The following is a 12660-nucleotide window of genomic DNA, read 5'->3' as shown; positions in this document are numbered from 1 at the left end:
TAATCAGGTATGTTTCTGATATCCATCACACTGTGAGCAAAAATTTGCAGCAAGGAGAAGGTTTGGCCTGGAAATGGCTCTGCTACATCACAAAATCTGCAGAAAGGGAGCACATCCCAGATACGTCTTGAACTTGCTTCATGCTATCTCGTCTGTAAACCGTCACCAGCATCGGAGACAGAGAGGAAAAAAAACAAGCTGACCAGTTGGGATTCTTGTGGTGTCTCCATCTTTGTAGCTTTGACTTTTCCACTGCTTTAGTTTCTGTGCCTGTGTTGTCTACGATCTGTTCCCCCATGTCTGGGAGAGCGGTGTACCCATTATGTTGGGCCTGTCAGTGAGACTGACATGCTGTGCCGTGTCCTGGAAGGTGGAGTTGGGATGAGGAGAAGAGGTTGTAGGTGCATCCCAGACCATGCTTGTCCTCCCTTGCCCCTCCATCACCCCCCCCCCCCCCCCCCCCCCATTTCTCCTTCCTCGTCTCCCATGACCTCAGGGAGTGCTCGGGTGGTTCAGCGTTCCCAAATGGGATGATTTTTTTTTTTCCCTTCTCCATCTCTGGCCGTTCCATCCCTCTCCTGAATTAACACTGGAAAAAAAATAAAATAAACCTCACTGCTGAGTGACTCATTCAAATAATTATTGCTTTTGGCTGTATCAGGTTTCTCCTTTCTCTGACTCGCTTCTTGCTTCTCTGCCTCCCCCCAGTACAGTGTGGTATCTGGGCCACTTGTGAATTAGGGCTTTTGAGTGAAAAGGCAGAAGAAGAAAAAAGAAAAAAAAGTGACATCAGACGGAGAAAGAGAGGGATCCAAAGCCTGAGTGGCCCTGTAATTTTCTGCTGTTTCTATAGTTGAATTTGTGACAATTGAGTCAATAAGAGACTGTCCTCCTTGTTGAAGCCAGCTGGGTCACTTTGTATGTGCACACGTGTGAGTAATCATTTCTGTAGTATGTGTGTGTTACTTTAGCACGATTTAGGTGTGTCTAGGTGGAGCTCGACATTCTCCACTTTTAATGGAAGACACCTTTTAATGGAACCCGCCGCCCTATTCAGAACTGAATAACAAAGCGACAACAAAGAGACGCTACGTGTCTGTGTGTGTGTGTGTGTGTGTGTGTGTGTTAGTGCGTGTGGGAACGACAGCGAGAACAAAAGAGACGACAAGTGAGATGGCAAAGGAAAGGGGAGTGGACCAGGAGAGGAAGGCCAGGCCGAGTCAATTTTGAAACAGACAAGAAAGACGATACTTGCTGAAACGTTTTTGTTTTTTTTGAAAGAGAAAAGTGGGGAAAAAAAGAGTGAGACGTGGAGAGATCCCTCCCCCTGACAAATCCAAGTTACTGTAGACTATCCTATAGCCAGGCCTCCCTCCCTCCCCCTCCTCCCCCTGTCCCATGTGAGCAGCAGCCTGATGACTGGACCTCTCTGTGTCTCTGCTCTGCTTACGCTTTGCTGCGCTCCGGCAGACATGCATTGTTCTCCACTGTACACTACTTGTTGCCCCTGTTCTCAAAGACTCGGTCTGTCTTAGCTGCGCAAAGAAGATTGACTGGAAAAGGCTCTGGCTGCCTCGCGGTGAGTACATATGTTTTAATTTTGGGCTTTTGTCAAGGAGACTATTGTCTCATTCATTTATTTGATGCAACATCAAGTTTCCCAAATGTTACAGAGTCAGAGCTGAGATCTCTAAACAAGACAGTGAAGTTGGCAGTGGAGTCTGGATAAACTTTTGTTCAGAGCGTGTTGGCGAGACGACCGCTCCAGTAGTTTGAGCCGTTGTAGCTCCTCTGCTCTTTCTGCTGACTCACTCTATTAACTTAAAACGCATGGCTCCGTGCTCTCTCTGTGTGTGTGTGTGTGTGTGTGTGTGTGTGTGTGTGTGTGTGTGCGTGTGTGTGTGCGTGTGCGTGTGCGTGCGCGTGCGTGCGCGTGCGTAGTGTACATGTGTTGCCATTGTGTTGAATAATCTGGAGTAATTCTATGTGATTACATGTCTGTCCACTTCCGTCTCAGTGTGTGTGTCATTCAGATTAAGTTATTTACTCCTGTATGTTCACCTGATAGTGTAAATGTGGGGGATTCAACCGAGATGGAGGGAGAGAAAAACCGATAGAAGAAGAAGGAGAGAATCTGGCATACTCCTGCCTCACCGTTTGTCATCTCTCTCTCAGGTCCTTATTGATTTCCTCATCTCTGCTCGCTCAACGAGAACAATAGCCTCACGCCTGGCCAAGACCCCCAGTAAATACGCCGGCTGAATATCAGCACCAAATCTCATGCACGATGTTGTTCATTGATTTTCTCTGTCGCCAGATGCGCACACACACACACAGCGATGCACATAAAACACAATTGGGCCGAGTTGTCTAGAGGGACTCCATTGTTTGTTGCGCATAATTGTTTGTGTGTATGCGTCTAAAGGCTTGTCCAAAAGGTCTTGGACAATGACCTCTGTCAGCAGGGGATGTGGATTTCTATCTCCCTCTCCGTCTCTTTCTCCCACCCCCTTTCCTGTCCAAGTCTCCCTTCACATCTGGATCCCCCCCGCCGCCAGCTGACAAGGAACAAGGGAGCGGATGGAGGGAGGAAAAGGCGTGTATGCATTGAACTGAGAGGGGAGAGAGAGAGAGAGATAGAAATGGGAGGAAGGGGAGTTTGCTCTGGCCAGTGTTCCCCTGGTAGACACCCCCCCCCCCCCCCAAGCAGGAAAAAGGTACCTCACAATGTCATTGTGAGTGACCGATGTATCAGAGGAAACACAAATACTTGGTTCACAGACGCAAGTTCACGTTTAAACTCACGTGTGTGTGCGCATATAATACACACATGCATGATCTGCCATACATTAATGTACTTCTATTCAATTTCACCCACTCAAAACACACACTGCTACAGACGTTATTAAGCCCTTAGAACAGACTCTCATGCTCCTGAAGTATTTAGCTCAGAGAGGGGAAGGCTTGGTCTTAGTGAGTGTCAAATCTTCAATGGGATTTTTTTTTGCTCGAAAGGCTTTAGCTGCCAAATCAAGTAGCTTTCTGCGTCAGTCTCGACTCTCCTACCCCTCAGCTCATATTAGTCTGTCTGTCTGTCAATAGCTGGACTCCTGGATGATGTCCCTCGACACTAAAGCCATGAAAATGTAAAGCTTTACTTTCAAGAGACTCGCGCCGCCTGGATTGAATTTACCTCTCTTTGCCTTTTCATTTTCTCTGCCGGATGAAACTGTACGTGCCAGCTGCTGCTGCACTGCTCTGCCAGAGCTGGGCAGCCACTCCTGTGCCTGTTTATCCAGAGCAGGGCAGGGCCCAGTGGCATGCCGACAGGTGTGTGTTGACATCATTAGCGTTAAGCAGTAGGCGACGCAGCATGGACTGCTCTTTTTTTTTAAGGGGTGAAAGTCTCCACTCACATCTGTCTCTGCAGTTCTTGCGCAGCGCACACGATCCGTGGAGTTTTGTGGGTGGCAGTGATCGGGACAGTGATAAAACGCCAGCCTTCATTTCCTCCACGGCCTCCCAGGAATTGTTTGACTGTGCAGTTTCTGCCATATGTGCATCGTGTAATTCAGTCAACTCCCTCTGCCGCTGCAGCTGTTCTGTGCATGTCTGCACTTCTACTTTTCAAGTTTATTTCTGGCTGTTACGAGCTAAGCCTGCATCTTTGCGTGATTTACAGGCGAGCAGCGGTGATGTTACAATGCAGGTGGCATTAATGCGACTGAGGTCACTGAGTAGGTCTGAATGGGCCTCTTTGTCACATGACATCAGTGTTAATACTTATCATATTACAATATTTTTTGCAAAAGTCGTACATCATTCGTTTTAGCTTGTCATAGTACGTAGTGTGTCTTTCAATATAAAAAGTTTAATAGAGTAACATGAGTGTGATGTGTTGAGACAACGGTCCTGTTTTAAAGAGATCATCCCAGCGGTTGTCATTTTACTGGTCTGACATCAGCCATGTTAGTGTGTCCTACATTACATCAGTCACTAGGCAGACGGAGGGCCACAGCCATTGAGTGAGGTACGGTCAGTTGGCACAAGAAGCACTGTAGTATACCATATGTGCGCTAGCAGACGAATCAGAGTGAAATGTGTTGAGCTGGCGTACAAAGCTGAAGGTTGTTTTTGCTCACAGTCATACCATTTACTCAGCAGTGATGTCAATACACTGTGTCCAACAATGGAAAATAGAGTCTCACAGAGACGGGGCAGGACAAAGACCACAACTGACGCCAAAGAAACCACCACAGTGGGACAAAATGTATGTATGAATGGATATAAATAAATATGTCGGTGGGAAACAAAGCATCATGCACAAATTTAAAGAAGCTAAATGGAAATAAGTCAATAGAGAAAAAGAAGGAAAAAAAGGGTTCATATCCATGTATTTCCTGAACATTCAGCCATACGATGTGTGCTTCATTGCACCAATCTGGCGTATTTATTTTATAATGTCATCATATCTTAGGGGGACAGGTTCTCTCAGCTTTGTGAGCTGGATTGAACACATATCATCTGATCCCTACCCCCCTGTTTCTTTTTCTTGTTATGCTTCTCATTACTCTAAGTCTTAGAGCAGCACCCTAGGCTTGTCTGTCTCTCGTTTTCGACCGCCAATCTGCACCGTCTATATTTCTCTGCTCTCATCTTGGCACATGTGCACTGTCAATGTCAGTTCACACAATGCGAGGCGGATTACAGCACCTGAGACATGGGGGTCTGGTCAGTGCAGATGTGTCATATACCATAGGTCTACACACAAAGAAATATGTAGCTGCTGCACACATCAAATCACATTTGAGTGTTTTAAAGTTTTGTGGCTTCTTTGTTGCGATGGTTCATGTCTGGCGTATCAGTAGTATCCCTGCTGTAGGTCCCCCGCTGCAGTTGTTTCCAATTACAGAGGCATTCTGTTATTAGACATTGCAAAGGCTTATGTATCATTATTTAGTGTTATCTTTTCTATATGTGGTCCAAGCTTTCTTTTTATCCATATGGCAGAATCATCTGAGTATGATTTGGGATGGAGACATTTCATGTGTCATGAAAGACTGATAGAAACAAGGCTTCACTCTTTGTTGTGGGTTGGAGGCAAATGTTAGTTTCAAAGTCAAGTCACGCAGGGCAGCTTTATGCAAAATGAACTATGCTGCGAGCAAGCTCACAAACGCGGCTACAAGCAGGCAAATTATTTCAGGAAAACATTTTTTTTGTTATTATTGAGTTGGCTTTTTCCAGAGAGCAAAGATTGATGGTCATTTTTAAAGTGCAGTGCGGTGCAGTCCAGTGGTAACCAAAACCTATTGGGTTTATACAGCCTGATTTGTAACCCCACAATCATTCATTATGCTCAGCATCTATAAAGTAGAGGATTTTTGTTATTCTATTTTATTTAAACATTAAATCTCTCTCATCTTATCCAAAATCATGTCTTTCTTCAATTTTCAATATTTCCATCATGTGTTTCATTCATTCAGTATTGATAGCACAGTATAGATGTACTGTGTGCAGTAGTTGCCTGCAGACATACAGTACAGTAATACACAAACTGGTGCAGTGTTGTATGCCTGATTCTTTGTACATAGTTTTCAGTATTTTCTTCCTGAAGATTATCCCTCCCCATCTTCATGGTCGTTTTTTCTTTTCTTCCTGTACTGACTCGGTGACTACGGTGTGATTCTCCGTGGTTCTGCTGTTCCTATAAAAGCTGTCTTTAAAAGCCCATTACTTCTATTTTAACACGAGTCAGAGTTCAGGTATGAATCTGAGTTTTGAGCGTGACACAGGTCACACATCATTTTGAGATGAGAAGATTACAGTTATTATTGGTGGGGGGGGGGATAATATTTCCTGATTATAGCCCGACTGTGTGTGTGTGGATACAAAGAGCCCTGATTGCGCTGCGTTGCCGCCCCACTTCCCAGGATACCAGGCATTGACTGGCACAGCAGGGAGACACGGAAATCTGTAGGCATACACACAGATGCACGGATCACATGCAGGCACACATCATACACAGTGATTAGCACTTTGTAGGTTAATATCATCCATTACTGTCAGCCCACAATTTCATTTTACCCTCATTTATTTTTTTATTGAACAGGTCTGAGTTCGTCTAGAATAAGAAGAGCACGGAGAGTTTTGCGGTGCAGAACTAATATTGAAACAGAACATTTTAAGGATGATTACCTTTTGATTGCTGGCGTACACCACACAACTCTTTACTCAATAAAACACTAATAAAGTTAATAACAGCCGTGCAACGCACACACATGCTTTTTCCTGTTTGTGTTGCCTGCGGCAACGGCTTGGCAAGGGATCGCCGGTGATGTCAGAAGTGATGTACGAGTGTTGGGAGTGTGAGGGGATGACCTCAGCAGAGGGAAAGTCCCAGAGGACTCGCATCAGCTGCAGCCAGCGATCACCGCTCTGAATTTTCTCACACTCAGAATCTGCACGAACAACTTGGGCTGCCCCCAACCCCCAGGTAACTCCACCCGCTGATCTTTCGCTGGCATCACAAATCCTCAGCACACTGCATGACAACGCACACCGCACACTGTGTGATATAACGAATATTAAAAGGGTGGTTCTAGATTAAATTACAGGAAAACCGTGGGGGATTTGGATCTCATGCGCTATCTGCACATGCACACGGACAAAAGCTGATGCACCACACATTCACATTACGGACAGTGCAATATAAATGTGTGGTGACGTGTCTATGGGAATAGAATGGATGTAGAAGAATTACAAAATAATGTTCATTCTGTTATCAAGATTTTTCTTGTGAAATTTTTCTTGTGTAAAAGCTAAGATTCAAGTATGCAACTGAACAGCATATTAACATGATTTTGATGTTGAAACATTTATAGGATATACTACAAGCTGCTAAGGGGAATTTAGCTCCCACATTTGATGTTAGTAGAATCTACAAACATTCTATTAAATGAAATAGTTGGAAATAGTTGCACGGTGTCCCTCGGTTTTCACAAATGTCTCAGTAAAGTGGGCTAGATGGGTACCAACGTGGCAATAAAAGACTGGAAGAAGACAAAACAACTAGCCAGTCTAAGCAATGTGGATTTAAAGACACTGAATATTGGTTACGTGATTGTTCATGAATTTACAATTTTGTTGAGTGTTAAAAATGTTGTGCATTCATTCAACCACTCTGTTTTTAATCAACTTGAAATGGTCAGTTTTGCATGCTGTAATTTTAATAGCGTGTAGTTAAAGTATTTCCTGTAAGTAAAGCCAGTGGTTATTCTCATCAGTCTCGGTTTGAGGGTTCTGGCCTCTGCCATGTGTCCTGTGGCTTTTTTTCAGTGGGCAACGTAGGCAACCGTGTTCGTGTTATTGTTTTTTTTTTTTTGTTGGCATCAAGGTATTTTTTCGCTGATATTTAAACCCATTGGATTCAGTTTTTTTGCCACACTCTAGTGAACAGCGCTAGAGCAGGCTGAGCACGCCCGTCCATGTGGTGGCCTCCGTCCAGTGCTGTCCAGTCCTTGCCTTCTGATTCAAACAACAGTCGATCCATAAATGAATGGTTGCCTCTTCCTTGGACAGCTGTGGCACCAGCCAAGGATGGAAAAATAATCATGGAGCCACCAACCACATCCATGGATACACGGATCAGGAATGTGTGTGCTGTGCTCTCGTCACAGGCGAAGCGCGGATGCGTGTCCATGTGTGCCCTTGTGTGCATGAACCTGCTGGTGTGTGAACTCTAACGAGGTGTTAAGGGATCAAGAGCCAGTAATGAATCACGGGGGTGAATTGTTTTTCTTCTGAGTTTGCCTTGCATTAACATCTCACTCAGAGGTCAGTGTTTAATGGCCGCTGTAAAAGTAAAAGGATGGTAAACACATAAAAGTGCTGAAGTGAAAACACAGTATGTTCTGAGAGCGGGTGAAGAGGAGGGGGCCGTCCGGGCGAGACGTTAATCTGCCAGTTTCTGGTATATGGAAGCATGTAGTCTTGTCTTTCATACCAAGTTTATCATCCTTTGAAAATATACTCGAAGGGTTAACTGGGAGGCATCTCAGAGGGCAGAGCATGTCACTGACATTGCAGATTTCACATGAAAAGTAAAGCATCCTGGTATTTGGTGGCACGTGAGTCAAATCTGGTGCGGTCTTATGTTATCGCTCATTTGCCCCAGGGGGAGCTATTGCTCTGGATGTGAACTGTATCTCCCTTGTCCTGTCCTGCCCTCTCCTGCCCCCTCGAACCCGTGGAATATCCTCTGGTAAACTCCCTCTGTCTTCTCGACCCTTTCCTCACTAAGTCTACTCCTCTTAGTCTCGTTATGTTATAGACATGTCAGTATGATTTACATATTCTAAACCTTTTCCCTACTTTTGATCCGCGGACGACAACTGTAGATTCCCCACCTTTCATTTTACCATTACCCCCAAAATCTCTTACACCGCAGCTGTAAACATGACACGTTTCCACCACATGTCCTGGTGTCTGGTGCCAGTCATTTGTGCACATAAACAGACTGAATCACGAGTCTGGTGGAGGTTATGACTGAGCTAAACCGTGGAACTAGACAGTGGCCAAGCTTGGCCGACTTTATTCCAGCTACAGTAAAAAGATTCACCGCTGGGCGAAGGTGCATTGTTGTGCCTCTGCTCTCCCCGACTTTATCCCCGTAGATGTTGTTGTGCGGTGAGTAAAGTCTTCTCCTGGTACACATTTCACCCAGTATTGATGTTCACATCAGGTATAGTGTTCAAGTGTGTGTGGGTGTAACTGCGGGGCAGTTGTCGGAGGATCAGAGGTTTGAAGGGGCAGCTTGGTCTCTGTGCTTGAATCATATTTCATAGTTGGCTGTTCTCTCCTTTATATCATCAGGTGCGTTTTGTTTAGTGTTGATTTGTTTTTGATAGGTGGTGTTTGATTATCGGCTGAAATCACTAATTGACTTCTTTGACTAAAAATCTGCGTATTGTAAATGAATTGACTATAATGAATGTGTTGAATGGTTTTATATTGTGTGAGGTGTTGGTGTTTCAGTTGTGGTTACACCAATCTTTATCCTACACCTGCTCAGCTCCATATCTCACTCCGATTCTGGGAACAAAGCCAGCGAGGTAAGATACATTTCTCCAAAATACACAAACACAGACGCACACATCCCCAGCTCAGAATTCATATTTTTTAATCCTCCTTCAGATATGATATAGAGAGCTTGAAATAGCAGTGCTCGAATCTCAGGTGTGTGCTTTACATGCCATATGTGCTCATATTTTTTTTTTTCTGTTCTAAGATCATCATGACCAGATCATCTTGCAGCTGTCCCTCAACGTTTTACAGACTTTGACTGAGGATTTTTAAAAAATGTATGTATAGAGAGAAAAGGTCATTGAAACTGGGGTGTTTCTGTGGCGTCCAGGTCTAAAGCAGTGATCAAGTAACGGCAGCGTCCCCAGTTCGATTGCCATCTTAGTTCAGAGTAATTACTGTATGTTATTTGGGCTGTGGTGCCACCGAATGGCATCTACTGTAGATTAAATCATTATTTCATGCCACGATGATGTTGTAGACGAACAGATAATGCAAAAGAAGAAGAGTGATATTCCGAGAGAAGGCAGAAAGGTAAATAGTAGGTCGATTCCGGGCTACGTGCCAGCCCTGCACCACAGAATATGGATGTCTTTTTAGCCAGCATGGGCTCGGCACCAAGCCCTGCAGCACAAAACTCCTGTACCAACACAGGCCTCCTGTGAGGGTGTATATGTTTGTGTTTGTTTGTCCCCCTGGGACACTGCTCGCCTTAAATCCCTCTGACCACCTCTGCCCTGCCTGATCATTCTCTCTATCTGTAGCTCACCATGTTTTGCAGCCTGTCAGATCAGAACCAACACGGCCTCTAGTTGTCCTCAAACACAAGCACACTCGTGTTCAGTGGTGTACAGTGACACAGACAGTTAAAAGGAAACAAAGAAATGCATACCCAGTCTTACAATCTACATGGTCAAACATGGAATCCACTATTTAGGACTGTGTCCTTACCTCGGGCAGAAACATCTGTATCCCAAACTCAATTTTGCCCAACCTGCATTTGATCTCCGTGGGGCTGTTAACATCTACACTGCCTCTGGGCCCGCTGAGTCACCCTGGTTCCAGAGATGCTCCGCTCTTCCAGAAGGGTGAATGGGCATTGGAGCAAGTTCATTATTTGTGCGTTGGCTGTCCTCTAACCTCTACTTGAAGGGCACTCATCGAAGACAGCTAATGACCACCAATTTGCCCCATTGGTTCCATCCATCAGCATAGATGTAGGGGTTTTTGTTGTTGTTTTGTGTGATCTCATGTCGGGGAGGGTTACACACCGATCGAATCTGTGGGGACACGCGGAACAGGTAGCGACAGAGGTCCTGAGTCACAGAGAGTGTGTCAGAAAGGTGTGTTCACTGGTTGTGAGGCAGACACAGGCCTCCCCAACAGCACAAACGAGGTCTCGTCAGGCTGGACCAACTGTCGCAACGTCTCATGCCAAGCTTCAGGGGATTTACACGGTGACCTCTAAGCCCTTTTACCACATCACAGAGTTAGTCGGCAAGTAACGACACAGAAACAGACACACAGTTTTTTCAAATTATTAGATTATTGATGATTTTTAAAAGCTTGGTGTGCTGTTAGACCTGAGTGTATAATGTTGTTTGAGCATAGTTCCTGAGTTTATTTGTGACGATGCTTGACATTTATCATTCAAGTTTTTCTATCAGTTCTGAAACTTGGATAATGTCTCAGCAATAGTGTGATAGAATACCCAGGCTTATAGTTTTAACTTCATGTTGACAACTTGTTGAGTTTGGTGGAATATTTCAACAACCAGTAATCTACATTGCTTGCCCGGGTGAATATAATAACTTTCAAGAATTTCCCTTTATTGTTTTTAATTTGAATACCCGAGCACTTTAGTTGACCATAGGAGATGAAGAAGGGGAAGATTCCACCCATGTCTCTTCTTCTCCCTTCTCCCCACATGAGCATCAACATTGTGCGTTGACGATTCACACGCCACAAGTTTGACCAGAGCCTTGTAGGTCGTCATGTGAACCTGTTTAAGTAATTAGGAAAGTATACAAGTTTTGTTTTGTTTTGTGTTTTTGTGGCTCGACTGCTGCCACTGGGTTCATATTTTACCAGTGTAAGCAGGATCCTCTGGGATGAAATGGGGGTGGAATTCCTGTGAAAGTGGAGGGCTGCAGTGGTGAGAGAGCTGAGCTTGCACTATGTTTGTGTGTTGTCGTGTGGTTGAGTTTCGTGTAGACGGACAGACAGACAGAGACCGATTGAGACTGTTACATGCGCACACGCGCGCGCAGAGAGAAAGAGGGAGAGCGGCCAGTTTATTTGAAGGAATGAAACACAATTGCTTGTTGATTGTCTCTGTGCAGTTTTCTAAGAACTTGTGTGACCGTGCTCCATGCATACACCTTTGGAAGATGTTTCCATTCAACATCAAATATATGTTTTTTAGGACCAGAATTAAATTCAAATGAAATCTGGTGAAAATGATTTCCCTCAACGCGATGTCAGAAAGCCAGAAAGTCCGAAATGGATAAGGGAGAGAGAGGAACCTTGAGTGGAATAAATTAATTGGGAAGCAAACGTGAAAAGGAGCTGAATGTGCTGTGGTCAAGGTTAAACTCTGGACCAGAGCAGTTAATGATGTCAGTAGGGGAGGCGGTGTGTGTGCTCTGCCAAAGCCACATACTGTACAGTACATGCTGTCAGACCACAGTTGAATCCGGAGTGTGGAGCCAGTTGTACAGAGCAAGTCAACAATTGAGTCTGGTGCCTGAAGAACAGTCACAAATCAATGTTGGATTTTGAAAACTGATTAAAATCTCTCACTTTTAAGCTTCTGCTGACACTTGAGCTAAAACGAAGAACCTGTGGGGGTATTTTAGCCTGTGGTCTTTGAGTAAAAATTTATTTTTTTTCCAGTTGTTTAGATTCTTAGACAGCTCATTGGACAGATTGGACTTTGCCCAAAAATGTGTGCTTCCAACAATGACATAAACAGAGACACTATTCCAAATGTTAAGGGAGTATATAGCTTTCAAATGATTCAGTTTGACTGGAAATTGATGTCATAAGAATAATTCATGAAATTGCGAGCAAATGAGGTTATCGGTTGAGGTTTGCACTCTGAGTATCTTCATTTTTAGTGTTTATGTTTGCAAAATAGGCAGAGAGTTCGGTTCAGTTTCCCCCCTTCGGCTTTTGAATTTGAATTATGCTATGGGGAAACTATTTAACTCTGGTTATGGCCCAACACGCTCCAATATCTTTAACAACAGACTGGTGTATGTCCCCGTAGCACAGCGCATTGGGATTCATTTGAATGATATGTTGGTGTTGAAATTCTCTCTGCGTTGAGGTTTGGATATTCCTCCACCGTTGTGACCAAGTGTGTGCGACAGATCATGTGTCGCGGGGTTGTGTGTGAGATATACGATGGCTGTGTGAACACTGACAGTAATTATAGAAGGCCGCACCACAGTGAGGCCTGGGGCTGCACCAAGGATAATTTATTATAACATCTAATGCATAACCAAATGTCAGCCAAGTCTGTAGCTTTTGCTGCTAGCAATCTGAGGTAAATCTCCCGGGGAAGTGGGGCTG

The 12660-nt window shown here is 44.5% G+C and overlaps 1 protein-coding gene across 5 annotated transcripts in view; it reads left to right on the top strand.

Moving 5' to 3' along the window:
* Positions 1 to 12660, top strand: part of sash1a (SAM and SH3 domain containing 1a) — a 152169-nt gene that overhangs the window by 83925 nt on the left and 55584 nt on the right. Inside the window, exon 1 of one of the 5 annotated variants that reach the window (XM_047328557.1) lies at positions 1404 to 1579. The exons of the other annotated variants lie outside the window; for them this stretch is intronic. The gene's annotated coding sequence lies outside the window, so the exon portion shown is untranslated. Of the gene's footprint in view, positions 1 to 1403; positions 1580 to 12660 lie in introns of those variants that run through there. 5 annotated transcript variants of the gene reach the window in all.

The sequence above is a fragment of the Scophthalmus maximus genome, chromosome 18, assembly GCF_022379125.1.
Source record: "Scophthalmus maximus strain ysfricsl-2021 chromosome 18, ASM2237912v1, whole genome shotgun sequence".
In the NCBI taxonomy this organism is placed as follows: Eukaryota; Metazoa; Chordata; class Actinopteri; order Pleuronectiformes; family Scophthalmidae; genus Scophthalmus; species Scophthalmus maximus.
The sequence above is the reverse complement of the archived record's forward strand: the minus strand, read 5'-3'. Positions and strand labels throughout refer to the sequence as shown.